The 15,421-nt window shown below is 41.0% G+C and overlaps 1 protein-coding gene across 2 annotated transcripts in view; it reads left to right on the plus strand.

The window, feature by feature from the left end:
- Positions 1-15,421, plus strand: part of LOC115366736 (ecto-NOX disulfide-thiol exchanger 2-like) — a 194,767-nt gene that overhangs the window by 19,739 nt on the left and 159,607 nt on the right. Inside the window, exon 3 of one of the 2 annotated variants that reach the window (XM_030062321.1) lies at positions 1,130-1,248. The exons of the other annotated variant lie outside the window; for it this stretch is intronic. The gene's annotated coding sequence lies outside the window, so the exon portion shown is untranslated. The remainder of the gene's footprint in view (positions 1-1,129; positions 1,249-15,421) is intronic. 2 annotated transcript variants of the gene reach the window in all.

The raw sequence follows: 15,421 nt of genomic DNA on the forward strand, positions 1-15,421 counted from the left end.
GATAAGAGAGATGAAGTGCATGCAAAATTATGCTCCCACACACCCACACATACACACACATACGCACATCAAGACACACGTACATAAATTAGCTCCACTTAGCTCCACCTGTTCTCTGGGCTCAGCATTAAGCTCTTTTTCACCTCTCTGCATAACAGACATGCATAACGGGTGTGATTGCCAGAATACTCGACACCACTTCAGATCAACTAATATAGCCTAATTGTAATGACAGTCATTCAAGGAGAATGCTTAAGTAATCCTGTGGAACCGTGCATAACGTTTAACGTCAATAATTTAAAACCACACAATGTAAGATTTTATATTTTTGCAAAATAGCGTCCTTACAGTTCCTGAATGCAATGACCTCTTCCATCACTGTTGTAAGGTACAAAACATGCGCATTTGTTTACAAGCTGGAAGATTAGGAACCAACAAAGAAGATGCCAGAAGCCAAATAACATGTTGAAGGACAGGGTACTCCAGGATTTTACGTGAATATGATAATGCAGAGATAAACACTCACATAACAAAACGAATAACGAAACAATGACAGAAAATCTTAGTTTTGCTGAAATACTGCTCACATTTTAAGCCCATGTTGTTTGCTAAGCTTCTGAATGTGGAGTAACGTTATGTGTGTGTAATGGAATAAAATGTTGGCGACATGATATAGGCTAAATTGCACATAACTGGACTGAAACTTATTACAAGCTGGCCGAGATAGGATTACAAGGTTGCAATGTTTCAAGGTTTACTTGGCATGAGATTGACAAAGACGGACAAAACTTTTGCCGTGGGATGAATTTCTTTGCATGCTAGCCTGAGACCGAAGTGAAGTTAGATGACTCTTGGGCTCTGAAAAAAACTACAAAACTCTGTGACAAAGGTAACACTGATGAGGTGATAGCCTATGTTGTAATCTTTGATAAATAACATGTCAGGGATATACACTCTGCTGATTTCCTGTTAGCTGTGAGACAGATCACTACAGGGAACATCAGGACATTGGAGACAGGCTGCAACCCTGCATTAGCTTGCTCAATCAGAAAGTATAACTCATGCATTGCTAGCAGTGCATGAGGTTTGGATTTTAACAACAATGGTTCCTTCTATGGTTTTATTGCAGGATTCAGCCACAACGTCAGCCTCCTCCGAAGTAGGAGCAAGACAGAGTGGAGGCCTGAAGTTTGATGTGCTGACGTCACTGGTGGTTCCCGGGTCCAGATGTCCCAGATGGGCACATGGGTACATATACATGTACAAGCAAATCCAATACTTGCATGTATAATTTGGTCAAAATATGCAAAATTATTTCAAAAGTCAATCAACAACGTATAGGCTGGTTGACTTGTGATTACATAATACAGTTGTCCCTCACTATAACGCGGTTCACCTTTCGCGGCCTTGCAGTTTTGCGGATTTATTTTTAGTGCAATTTTGCATGCTTTTTTTTTTTTTTTTTTTTTTTTTTTTTTTTACTGGACTTATTTTTCTACAAAGGTTTGAACTTTGAGAGTGTTTAAACAAGAGAGTGAACAAGTAAGAAAATGTTAATGCCTGTCTGAGAAAAGGGTATAAAGTGTGTAGTGAGGGGTTTTACAGCCTTAAAACATCTATAATAATTGTAAAAAATAAAGCTTACTAGTTCGCGGATTTCGCCTATTGCGGGTTATTTTTAGAACGTAACTCCCGCGATTAACGAGGGACCACTGTATATAATAATAATTGTCTCATAAGGTTATACTCTTTCATTACATGAGCCTTTTATGTGGCCTTTTGGGATGGAGCTGTAGTCCTTTGGTCTCCTTAAAGCTGTAGACATTCCAGCTGTTCGACCTCTTACTGTAGTACTGTCTACACCTCGGAGAGGAAATGCAAAAAAGTCAGTGTTTATAGCAACAGCTGTACAAAGCATGAAATTTAGGGTACAACAGCAACGTGGGGGTGAAACTACAACCTGGAAAAACCTGGAATCCCAGGTTTCTATATTAATGTTAGCATGCTTAGCTTAGGCATCCTGAACCAGAGACAGTATGCTGCTAACACCTGGTGGGGCATGGTAGCCAACTAAATTCCAGCTAGGGCAGCTAGTAAACTAAATTCCTCTGTCAGAATGGGCCGACTTGGCTTATGAACAAAATCCAGGGAATTGACAACTTTGCCAACACAGTGAAACACTGAGCAGCTCAGAATGCTTAGCATGGCGTGCTTCTTGATGTCTGGCTGTGTTGTTGACATGTGTTGTTAAGTTGTCAACATGCTAGTTTCTCTTTACGATGAAAAACTAGCAAGTTGACAACTTTGCTAAAACAGCCAAACATAGAGCAACTGCAACAACACAAGACACAGCAAGCCAGCTAATATAACCTACCAGTCCAACAGCAGGGATGCAAGCTGGGCATCTGTCTTGCTGCCTTTGACTTCGCGAACACAGTTGGTGCTGGTGACGTGGTGCTGTAGTGCTGTGAAGCGTTACATCCTGTCCGCAACCCGCTCCACCAAACTTCCACAGTGCAGGAACAGGCTTTTGGGCGCAGATTGGCCATGACAGACACACCATTCTACTCCTCACATGTCAGTGTAGCATTAAAATGATGTTGAGGCTGTTATTTAAGGCAAAAATGTTAGATAATGTTGCTTTAAGCCTCAGTAGCCAAAGCCTAGATGTGTCAGTTTGTGGCTCCTTCATGTAAAGTTCCTTTATGTTTGTGGTCATTGAGATGTAACTAAAGGGTTTGAAAGTAGACATGTCAGACTGTCTGTAAGTCTCAAAAGTAGTGCACATACCCAGTAAGGAGTGTGTGAGAGGGGGTCCAATGTTATCAGGTCAACCTCTGATGCCACACTCTCTACCAGCCACTGCAGCAGCCACCTCGTGTTGCTGCCAGCTAATTATAATATCTCAGACTCATCTCTCCCTCCAGCCTTTTCTGTTTTCAAAGGGAAGGCTGAAGATAGGATATCGAGTAGACTAAAAAGGCTGACACGTTGATGCGCCTACAGACACAAAATGCAGATTTAGATATTTTAATCAGTGATTGTGAACGCTCTCCCAGAGTTATTGTCTAAACCACTCTCTCTTGTTGTAACCACTTCTCTGTGGTTTCATCAAGAGACACTTTGTGGAGTTACACCCTTGACACTGAATAAGAATCTGATTTGATGGAATCAGAGAATTAGAAATGCCAAGTGCCAACCCAAGTGCACTTTATTTTCTAATGGTATGTATAATATTCCTTCTCAAGCCAGAAAATGTATATAAACTCATAGAAAAGTACCCAAAATACAGCATAGTTCAGCATTCTACTCTCCTACTCTCCATTCACTTACTAGTCGTTATCATAAAGTTGTAGTCAGTCATGTATAATTTTGATAAAAATGAAATTGTATGCTGTTGGATGATGTGAGACTTCAGGTCATGATTTGAAACATTAAAACATTCTGAACATCAAAATTAAAATTTTCTCAAGGGGTGTATGTACTGGGCTTAAAGATCTGATATGTAAAATCTTTTTGCAGAATATTCTTTACTTTTATTGCATTTGTAAAATCACAGTGACACATTAATTTCACTGGGTGACATGTTCATTACCATGTGAAATGTTAAATAAAATACAGATACCACCAAATATGTGTTCATGCCACTAATGGGAAAATGACAGTAATGGCAGAGGGCAGTAGCAAAAAAAAAAAAAAAAATTAACTGTTGAGTGGTAATGAGTTTAAGTTGCTCTCTTTTCCGGGTTTAATTGCAGTTTGATACACTGCAAGTCAGTATGATTGCTACATTTATACTTTGGCAAACTAAATATAACATGATGATTTTTTCATTTTTTTCATGCTCACTGTTGTTTATGGATACTAAACTTGATATGCTGCACATACCTTGTGAATTTCAATTTAATTTGCAACTTACAAACTTACAATAGCTAGATTTTGCGTGGATTTGCTGTATTTCTGCTTTGCTGTTTTTTGATATCTGAAACCAACTTTGACATTAGGTACATGGCAAGCTCTGACATGTACCTAATGATAGGCTTTGTTACAGGTTTTGTTACATTTCTGTAAAACAGAAATGTTCTTTCCGTTTGACTCTAACCACAATGTTAGCATCGAAGAGAAAGAATATTTCTGTTTTACATTTCAAGCCCTTGTCTAGGAATATCCCCCCTCAAGTGATAGGGGGCTTTTAACTCAAAATTATTCACAATACACAATCGGAGAAAAGCCTCAACCTCAAGATATCCTTGCCTTAACACACATAAAAACCAGGTTATGTTTAAAAATTAATTCTTTAATTTTACCCTCAGACATTGAGAAGTAACACGGCTGGGCTGAAGGAATGTATAGCCAGCAGAGGTGAAGGACACTGTCATTAGTTCACTCCTCTGGGAAAGCATTACAGGGAAAAGAAGGCAGAAGGTCATCACAGTATCCATTAGCTTAATTTTTTTCTCCTCCATGGTAACTTCACACAGACTTCCCTCCCTCTGGGTTTCTTTGTCTCTGCCACTGGGCAGGCCTGGCCAGTCCTGGTCTAAATTATTGTCCTGGGTATAAATAGGCTGACAGTCTGGCAGGGGCCAGGTGGTCTAATCTGCCAGCTCAGTGTACTGCTCCCTGCCTCGAAGAGTGGTGTGGCACTGAAGTGGATGTTTTTCCCAACATTAACAATGGCCTCAGTGCCCACAGATGGGCAAGTGACCTGGCATGCCTTCACAGTATTGGTGTGTTAATGAATAGGTGGCCTCAGCAATTCAGTGTTTTTTTTTTTCATCTCATACTTAGCAGCACCTTATTTTTCATTAAAAAGCAGTAGATGTCTTCATAGGGTAAGAATTTCATTCTACGCATGGCTTCAAGAGTCGTCTTAAATGAACAGAAATCCTCCCAGGGTTCATTTCCATTTTATTGGCTAGAACTTCACATTTTGTTTATCTTCATGAAATGATTCCAGCATTAGGTCTGCGCAATATTGAACGGCAGGTTTGTTTAAAATCCCTTTTACCAAGATTAGGTCACCTCATTGTTTTTTAATTGTTACATTAACTCAAAACATTATTTTTCTACCTGTTTTTGGTATGTCTTTTACAAGTGTAAATAAGTGTTTGCGGGTATTTTCGTTCTATTGTCTGAGGCGAGACACTGTAAAGCAGATTCATTAGGACTCATTGTATTCAATTAGGGCTCCTATGTATCCAATCTCTCCCCACTGGAAACAATATGGCTACTGAATATTTAGCAGTACAGGGCATTTCCCCAGGTTGCATTCTTTGGAGCAGCAGAAGTAACCTTCATTATTGGGTCGTTACTACATCCTGTCTATGTTACCTCTGTATTTCTGTGACATCTTGCCCAATTTTCAAAGCTTGACTTCCTTCAGCTTTCAATTCTCAGATTGCAACTGAATATACCTTTATAAGTCGGGACTATCTGTTGTATTTTTGCCTCAGTTTGCTGGTGCATGGAGCGAAAACAGAACTTTAGAGCGGACCTCCAAGTCTATAGAGATATAGTTTTGATACTGTTATGACTGTAGACCAGTTCATGAGTAGGCTTTTGCTACTTGTATTTTGTTGAGCTGGGCTTAATGTACCAAACAGGTCAGATTTACCTATTTCTTTTTGTTTCTTTTCTTGTAGTACTTGAAATACATTGACCAAATACAGTAATTATCAGTATTATTGTTCTTCTATTCTGTTGTATCCTCAATGCATCTCCTGCTATTTCCTCTCTGTTCATGTATAATTTTTGCCCCATCTTGTCTCTATTTTGTCTGTTTTCCTTCTTGCCTTCATCACTTCACCCCATCTTCATTCGTTTCCAGTCAGAGCTGCCAACTTGTCACCAGCAGCAATGTTAAGGTCTAATGGGTATGGGAGCATTTTCTCTGACACCTGCAGCAAACACGAAGCCTGGTGGGGTGTTGGGAGAACAGAGGGAGTGTTTATCTAGGGAGGCAGGCCCTCCCTCTATCACCATGCCAATAGAGACAGCAGCACAGAGCGCCACGCTTCACAGCCAGATAAGGTTCCCAGACAAAGTAACATAGCAGCTAGACCTCACTTACTACAATAGAGAGGAGAGAACAAGATATATGACTAATAACTCTTGACAGTTTGCTCCAGTTAAAGACTTCTCTTTTTGTCTCTGACTTAAAGCTCTGCAAATTTTTGTCCAAAGCCACAGATATATAGGCTACAATTATACATAGTCTGAAACAAAGAAGCCAGCTGGTACGAAATGTGTTGGTTTTAGCAAAATTCACATTATGGATTATAGACACCATCCTTTTTAGAATTAAGCATTTAACATGAGCGGAGTGCCACTTGAGTGCCAACACACCAGTGTCAATTTTTCATAGTATGAGGGCCTCAAGTGTATTGTTGTGATTATGCCACAGCATTAGTATTATTATTTTTTATTTTTTCATGAGTGCAATAATATATTTTATCACAATGGAACCTTATTACATTATTTGCCGAGAAGAATTTTACTGAAGAGTTTTACTGGCACACTAAAATTTTGTTTGAAACACTTTTCCACCCTGCCAAGAAAAATCTGTTGAAGAAATGAAGGTTTTGATATTGTAACCCTAGTTCCATAAGCACCACTGGTAGGGCTGGTCCCATGAGCCCCAGAGCATGCATGACACTTAATGCTCTCACAGTTGCACCCCGCTGCAGTTTGTGAACTGCTTGCTGTAGGGCTGTTTGCTTGGGTTCCAACAGTAATGTCCTCTGCTCGGTGCAATCGAGCACCACCGGATATTCCACCTGCTGGAATGGTTTGGTAGTAGTGGTGGTGGGGTGCTCTTAGGCACTTAGGCAATATTTCACACTTACTTATATTGCCTTGGACCTGGCAATGACAATGAGGTCGTCCATGTATGTGAAAACTCTCATTCCCTGGCTGCATAGCGGCTGCAGCACTGTGTCCACCCATTTACTGAAACTGCAGTAGTCTGTTGTACTCATAGGCTATCCTCTGGAAGGAAAAGTGCAGGAACTTCCTGTGTTTTGGCACCACCTCAACATGAAAGTATGCGTCCCTCAGGTGGATGATAGTGAACCAATTGCCTGGCTGCAATAGTTCCAGCAACTTGATTTGCATGCTGAACTTTTTGCAGGCAATGCACTCGTTTATTTGGAGATCTAAAATGGGTCTGACATCTCTCGTCTCACCGATGGAGAGGTCCATGAGCACATCTCTTTCAGCGAAAGTGCCTGTGTCACAGCTTCGGCTGACTTTGTGTCTTTGCCTTCGTCTCACTTCATATTCCAGGCCGAGACACTTCACTACAATGTGTACACAGTGCATTTGCCAACATAGGTGGAAAAACACAGTTGGAAACAGTGCCCTTTACCTGGAGGGTTACGAGAGTGAGAATTGTTTCCCCTTCTTGTCTGTCACATGATATGTGTGTATGAACAGCATGTTGTCCAACGTAACCTTCAAGAATGGAAGCAGTATCATGTTGTTATCACAAAACATGTGGTTCCTCTCACTACGCTTGTAAACAGTAGTGTAGACTTTTCTATCACCACTGTGTATAGCAATATTTTGTCTTCCTCTGGCACTTTCCACCATGGAAGAGATGGTGCGGACACAGTGTGAGTGAGTGGATGATTCACATGAGTTCTGTGCTCTGCTTGATAAAAAGGACTGAACGTGTTTTATCACAGTGGTATGGGGGCGGGGGGAAGAGGGGGGAGTCGGAAGTGCTCTTTCATGGAAAATGTACTTTTTTTAATCAGAACAGTTTCAACATTTTCAACATGATTTCAGCCAACATCAACATTAACATCATTAGCAAATGAACCATCACACACATTCACGTGAGGGGAGTAGGCAGTGAACCCCACTGCCTTGTTGTGGGGGGGCTGCAGCCTGCTGAGCATCCCCTGTCTGAGCGTCTCAAGCTGTCTCTCTGATCATGCGGGAGCCATTGATGTGGTGCTTCTTTGCGGTTGTCTGAATGGCGCCCTGCCTCAACGATGCTCACTTCTCCTCAACATAGCATTCCTCGGTAGTATGTTGTGGTGGTGAGACAGGATGAGTGGCAGATGATAACTCAACTGAGTCTTCTCACAGAGGCGGCTGATCAGTTTTGGAGGAAGTGGTGGTGGTGGAGTCTCACTTGCTCCGCCACTGCTGCCTTGACCTTCAGGGAGTCATGTCAAGCCAAGATGTGCAGCAAGTTCCTGAATGTTGCTCATGTCTCAAAGGCAGAGGAAATGGTCTCACCCTCCATCATAAGGGAAATTGGTGTGAACTGGCACAATCAGTGGTGATGAAGTGGCGGGAGTGGGAGGTTCATTGGTCTTGTTGAACCAATGAACAACCCTTGTTGAATTCAGATCTTTGTCTCCTCAGCGAAGTGTGAGGTCAGCTCTCTGACGTTATCCCACCTCTGTTGTCTTCTCACTTTCGGCAGCACCCGGCAGGCAGTGCAGAACAGTGTGTGGTTGATGCCGTCTTCTGCACAGTCACTGCCAAGTCCCTGCACTCAAAAACATTGGGAGTAAGGATTGGTGATGTTGATGAGGCCGGGACATTAAAGGCTCTCGCAGGCTTCTTGCAGTGGTGACTCCATCTTTGGAGCTGGTCTTCTCAATAGCTAACTAATTGCTGAAGAGAACTGGATGTAGACCGGCTGACGGCCTTTAATCTGGTCCTAGTGGCATGTATTCAATGGCAATGCCCTAGTTGGCCAGCTACGTTTATGCATATTTTCAGTGGGTTAATCCACACATATGATTGGAGAGAGCCATGCAGATGATTGGAGAAAGTCATCTCACAGGTATAGATAAAAGACTGAGATACACTCAGTGTTATTGTTTAAAATCTTGTTGATATTCCTCACCAGACACGTGGTAATTAATTAGGAATGTGCCCAAGTCCATTTTCTTGTGGCTGACTTGCATGGCCAAAAATGATTACATTCTAGCAAAAAGAATCACTTTTTGCTCTCTATGACACTGATTGCTTACATACTGAATCTTGGACAGTCTGCAAGTGAAACAGGGATTTCTCATTTCAGCTTTCACACTTCTGAGGAGCTGACACAAATATTATGATAGTTTGCTTACGACCGTCTTCCATGCTTGGAGAAATTGCTGGATGCTTTTGAGTTGTTTCTGCATTGTTGTCATGATGCCATTGAACAACAAATTGATTCAGCTTATGTTGCACTGAGCAAAATTTGTGGTTCACTTTCTAGAAAGCCCACACTGAGCTTTTGTAATGACAAAATTATTGATTTATCTCAACATTATCAATAACCTAAAACAACAACAACAAAAAAAACAGCTCCTGTAATAGTGATGTTTCTCTTACATGTGTCAGCCAGACTAGAACATAACATGAAACCCCCTCTGTCTCTTCTTTGCAGTAGTCTTAGAATACACTATTTGTACTTCACGACCACTGCGTCTTCACATGGCCTTTGGGAAATAGCCACATCTAGTGTTGTGGACTGGCAAAATGGTTCCCTGTTTGGCCAACCATGACAGACAAACTTAAAATATGTGGTGCCAGAGGATGTCTGGGCCATACAGTCTGTCATCATGAATATAAGGAGGGGATTTATCTCGTAATATTCAGATATGACCTTGTTTGATGCAGACCAAAAATAGCCAGATCTGAGCAGAATGTGTCTGCATCCTATCTCCTATTCCACACTGATACACAGCTGATATGCAAACATCTTTTCACTCTATCTTATCAATTTTTTCATGGTTTATAGGTTTTAAGTAAGCGTCATAAATTTGTAAATGTGGCCGGAAACCAGATTTTTGTCTATGCAGGCTGTCTTTGGGCTGGAATAAATAGTGTAGAACATTTTGAATTCTTGCTGGACCAGATTGAACATTTCTGGATGGTGCAAGTCTTGCATGAAATCCATGCCGTGGCATGGCGGACGAATAATCCATTATAGCAGGTAGTTGTTACACAATAGCTTCAAACGTACTGTAGCCTTTCTGTAGCCTCAACTGTGCCTCCGCATAAAGAGAACAGGCCGCTCACTCTGATTCCTGGAGGGTAAACTCATTTGGCATGGGTCACCTCATATGACCAAAATCTTTGCTAAAAGGAAAAGAAGAAAACAGAGCCATTTGGATGATTCCATTTTTCGTTTTTGTTATTTATTGTGTGTGTCGGCATAAGTGTTTGTGCTTGTCTGGCAAGAAATTAACTTAGTCACAGTGGCCCTAGACAATAGCAGGCAGGAATTGCTGAGCCTAATGCAGCACTCTGGGAACACTAAAGTCATTTCGCTCCAGCAGACCACTTAATAGCTTTGGCTGATGCAGAGTTTGGAAATCCATCAGTCAATTGGGCCAGACAGAGATGAGCAGTCTGCTGAGTGCCAAGCCCACTATGTGAGGGAACAGGTAGCAGGACAGTGGAGCCACTCATCATGAGTTCTGATCATACAGGGTCATCTAACTCTAAATTAGATTTCAGAGATGGGTTGATTACAGTAGAATTGTGTAGTAAAGGTAACAGTTTTGACATACAGGCCTGGCCAGGGGACACCATCTGTCTTTTTGATGCTGAGTCTGAGCTTGAACCGCTCTTTGAACCCTTTGACCTTGGTAATGGATAACTGTTGCTTCTGTGTTTTGGCTTGTGAATGTGTTGACAAAACTGTGTGCTGAAATGGTCATCTTGCAATGGGACCTCAGACCCAAGAATTACAGGGTAAGGAAACACAATCTGTTTCATGTCAGAAAAGAATTGTTGCACTGTCATTCATGGGTGGAAAGAGTAAGCCCTGTTGGGTGTGGTCATAAGTGTGCTCTGTTGCATTTCTGACCACACCTAACAGGGATGTATGAATGCCAAATCAGGCACAACTAAATCACTGAAGCAAGGTGAAATTTTCAACCCTAGATGTGAGCACAATCTAGGTTTTCTGCCTAGGGTTCATACTGCTCTAAGGTGCAGCTAGGAACAGAAGTTTCAAGCATTAAGTAGTATTGGAAATCAGACTTTAAGGATAGTTTTGTTATTTTTCAATCCAGGGCATATTAAAATATTGCCTCCCATAATTTACCAGAGTACATAACACAAACTCAGCGCCACTTTTATTTAGGGGAAACTGCTGCTACAAAACCACTTTGTTGCAGCATGTGCTTTTGAAAATGTAAAACTCTCAGCACAATGAAATGTGATTTTAAATTGTCTACATCAAACATGGTGAACAGGGTAGAGAACAGCAGTCTTGTTTTTGCTAATTATGTTACAAGTGTGAGCAAACAGTCACAGAACCTGTGGGAGAGAGGCCAAAGAAAATGAGGCTAGCTTTCATAAACACCAGAGAAATCCTTTAAGCAGCCAGATAGCAACTGTTACTGGCCTGCCTTCCCTATGGTCAACACTGAGGCTGCAGCCTGGAAGGCATGTCTTGCCCCACAGTTCTCAGTCAATCAACCACTGCCCGCCTTTTACTAAGGCCAGATATACTGAAGATTTGCACTCGATAATGGTATAATAGGCTAGGTCTTTCCCACTCATGATGTGATTGTTTGGCTTTGGAGACCTGGATCATATTACAAAAAGTATAAGGAGTATTTTTTTTTTTTTTAACTATTTCTTTGGCCTTTTTGGAATTCTAAAAAGGAGAGCCTATTGACTTCAGTAGTTTTGGAGAAGGCTGCAACTTAGTTACATTAGCAATGTCCCTGCATCTTGTATGGACAAAGTCACTTCACCTATGTTGCTGTTATGCATGTGAGTTGGTAATGACAGTAAATCATTATTAGGGCAACTTTTAATCACTTGACCTGATAGTTGAAATTGGGTTTCTTGTTTAAGTGGCATTTCTGAAACTGAATAACTGCCATACATAGGAATTACTAAAAGTGTACTTGTTTAAAAGGATACTGCAGTATAAATGGTGCAGACAAATTTCTACTGGTGTACAAATTTCTACTGTTGCACATAGCCTCCTTCTGCCCCACAAGCTGGCTGTACAAGAGGCTCTTTGGTGGGGGAGCTTTGATGTAAACACAAGTCTGAATGCCAACCAATATAATATTGTCAAGTCAAGTCAACAGGGGAAGGATCCCTTCCCCGGGACATGCAATGGATATAATTTAAGAAAAAATAACAAAAATTACAATGGATTTATAAGATATATAAAGAATGTAATGAGGAGGGTGCCAAGAGGTGTCAGCTGCCACTGGAACAGCTTAGGACCTGAGCCACAACCACCATCACCATAGAGATCGCCGTAGGATAGACCAGTGGTCCATTTAATGAATGCTGATTGGCTGAAACAGATCTACCTGAAGAGGGCATGCATAAAGGTGCATGGGCCTTAATTGGGTCAGGTGTGCAAGAGTAGAGCTGGAACAAAAACCTGCAGCACAGGGGGGCCTTGAGGACTGGTTTGGTAACCACTGGGATAGACTACCCATGCACACGGGAGACTCATGTCACACCATTCACACACACGGGAGAAGAGACTAGAGTGACATTCGTACATTGGAAATACAACGTAGAAACACAATAATTGTGGATAAATCCCCTTTGCAGTATACCCAAACAACTGACATTATGCCTGAAACTATATATATGTGCTTTTGTAATTCCCTCTATCTTGTCATCATACAGGCGGGAAGGCAGGTACCTTGGCAGACTGTGTGTCAGCGTAAGGGGACTGCCTGTCAGTCTACCAGGCTTGTAGCTAACCTCAGTGTCAGCAGTCTGAAATGACTGGTTGGGATTGCAGACGCATTGCCGCCGATGAAGTGAATGACCTCAGGTAGTGCAATGAGCCTTGATGATGGTGCTAGGCAATATGAGGGAATTGGTATTCATTGTGTCCGCTTCTGACAATGAATTATTTATGCTTTGCTTGAAGGTACAGCTAGGTTTGGTGAGGGGAGGCATGACTGCGTAAGTGGTGAGAAGAGAAATAGAAGAATGTTAAGAGTGAAAGGGAACCTCTTCTTTTATTGTCATACCAGCAGTGTTAAACAAATAGTCCAACAGTTCAGTAGTCACTCGTGGTTATGCATCATCACTGTTATCATTCTTACTCAGAGTGAGAAACGTCTAAGATAAAGCTGGAAATGTGAGTGTGCTGAACACAGGATAAAAAAAAAGTGCCATTTGAATTATGTTAAGTAAGATTGAATAGATACAGTTCAACTTTTCAGGTGGCTTTTCCAATCATTTGCCCCTTTTCTTATTTGTAGACTGAAAGCCTTTTATGTGTTGCTAATGTTGTTCTTGGTTGTAATCCCTCATTTAGAATGTGAGGAGCAGACTACCTCTGGTAATACGGCTGTTGTTAAATAACCATGAAGTCTTGTTAATGTTGCTACTTTTTATTTGTGTAGTAGTTTGTTGTACATAGTTTTGAACCAATGAACGACATATTGAATCTAGCCTTAAAGTTATTGCTATACTCTGCTGAACCTAATCACAGCTTTATTGCACAGAGCTGAATTGAGTTTTCCTTCAAAAATGATTGGGTGACTAACGGCATGCAGCCTACTTTGCAGTTTGTCCTAGTCCTAAGAACCTAACTATGAGTTTTATTTGTGGCAGTGTGCTGCACAGTTCCACTTGTCCTAAGCAGCTCATACCTCTTATCACTGACTTCACTGCTGAGACAAGGTAATTAGCTGTTAAGTGCGGAGCTTAAAATGAAGGGGACAGACAGACTCATCAGCTTTTCAGTCAAAGGCTGTGCACTCTGGTCTGGTCCTGAAGAGAACACAGAGTAGACTAGCTGAACAAGGATAGGTCCTCATTACTTGCCGTCATTTCAGCTGACTGAAATTTCTAAATTGGAAAACGCAGAGTATTAAATTATGATGAAGCAGAGCAAATTTTTATTTATTTTTATTTATTTGTTTAATTTTTTAACTTTAGAGCATAAAATACATAGGCTAAATTCAGGCAATCCCCAAGGGACCTCCAGTGTTTGATCTCTCTGTCATACGACCCTAAAAAATATTCCCTCTATACAATATTTCAGTTCAGTTTAAAGTAATAGTAATATAGGGCAATGCCATTTTGAAGTCAGTGAGTCTCTTGTGCTTTGCCAAGATGTGGACAGCCAAGTTGTCTGGCAAAGAGTTTATCAGAGGTTGGTATCCTCCCTGTCTCTTCTCTTTCCTCTCTTGTGTAAACATACCTACCCTCTTAACTTCTTTCTAGAGACGCACTGATTGCAAAATTTTGGCCAGTTATGATTTCTTTTTTTCTCTCTCTAAGAACTATAGGTGACAGCATACACTAACATTTTTAACAATTCTTTAGTAGAGAATTAAATTGTATCTTCATAATAAAACACTGACTATTAAATAACTTTTATATTTTCTCCAAAACTATACAAGCTTACCGGATCTTCTCTCACTCAAAACAAATCTCAAAATCAAAAAGTACTCCAGATTACCGGACAGAGCTTTTTTGTCCAATAAAATCCATCTGATAATGAATTGCACTATATGCGGTTTACACCTTTGAACCGCCATATGTACAGTATGTTGCGTTTGTAATGTGTTTTGTAATATCCTCTGTAATATTCTTATTTTGTTGCTTCCTGTTAATATAAAGTAGGAAGTTTATGTATGGCTTCATACGTGTAAATTTGACTGCCACAGAATCTGATATAGATACATCGAATGATCGATGTATCTCTGCTTTCTTCCCTGACATGAACATCTACGCCTTCACACACAAGACTCTTTTTTTCTTTTTTTAAATTTACATTTATTCACAAAGGGTCAGTTGACTCAACGTCATTGCTCCTTGCCAAGTACATGCTGCTACAGATTCACACAGTTGCACATACTCACACCAGTGATCTGCCAAGTACAGTCTCCTGTTCTAATTATGGACACTGGGCAACACCATGAGATGTTGTAGAATAAGCTTCACTGTAATATCCAACAGCTGGCATTTTGAGAGGTCATATCCAATTGTCATATCCAATTTCCCCTCTGGGATCAATAAATTATTTCTATCTATCTATCTTATTCTGATTCTGATTCTTTGCCGAATTAACATCATAAACCAGGGACAGATTGTTAAATTAAATTAAATTATTTCGGTGAAGGAAACTAAGCCTCACAGGAATGATTTAGCCATCTAAACTGTCGTCTCTGCTTATCCAGCTGGTAATAATATATTTGGCCTTTGTTTGAGTCAAATTTGGTGTCTTTCTGGCATGGCCAAGTTATATCCTGGGTTGGAACTCACCGCGTCTGTGAGCGAGTGAGAGACAAAGAGAGAATGATTTCCCCGGCCTCCTCATTGGCCATGGATGCAAGAGAACACGTGGCTATGGTTGTTAAACAAGACACACTGGCTCCCGGCCCACTCGTAAATAACAGAGTGAAAGGCTCTCCCAAGCCCGCCTTCAGTGGAGCAGTTCAGTCAATGAGGTTGTCTT

The sequence above is a fragment of the Myripristis murdjan genome, chromosome 10 (assembly GCF_902150065.1).
Source record: "Myripristis murdjan chromosome 10, fMyrMur1.1, whole genome shotgun sequence".
Lineage (NCBI taxonomy): Eukaryota > Metazoa > Chordata > Actinopteri > Holocentriformes > Holocentridae > Myripristis > Myripristis murdjan.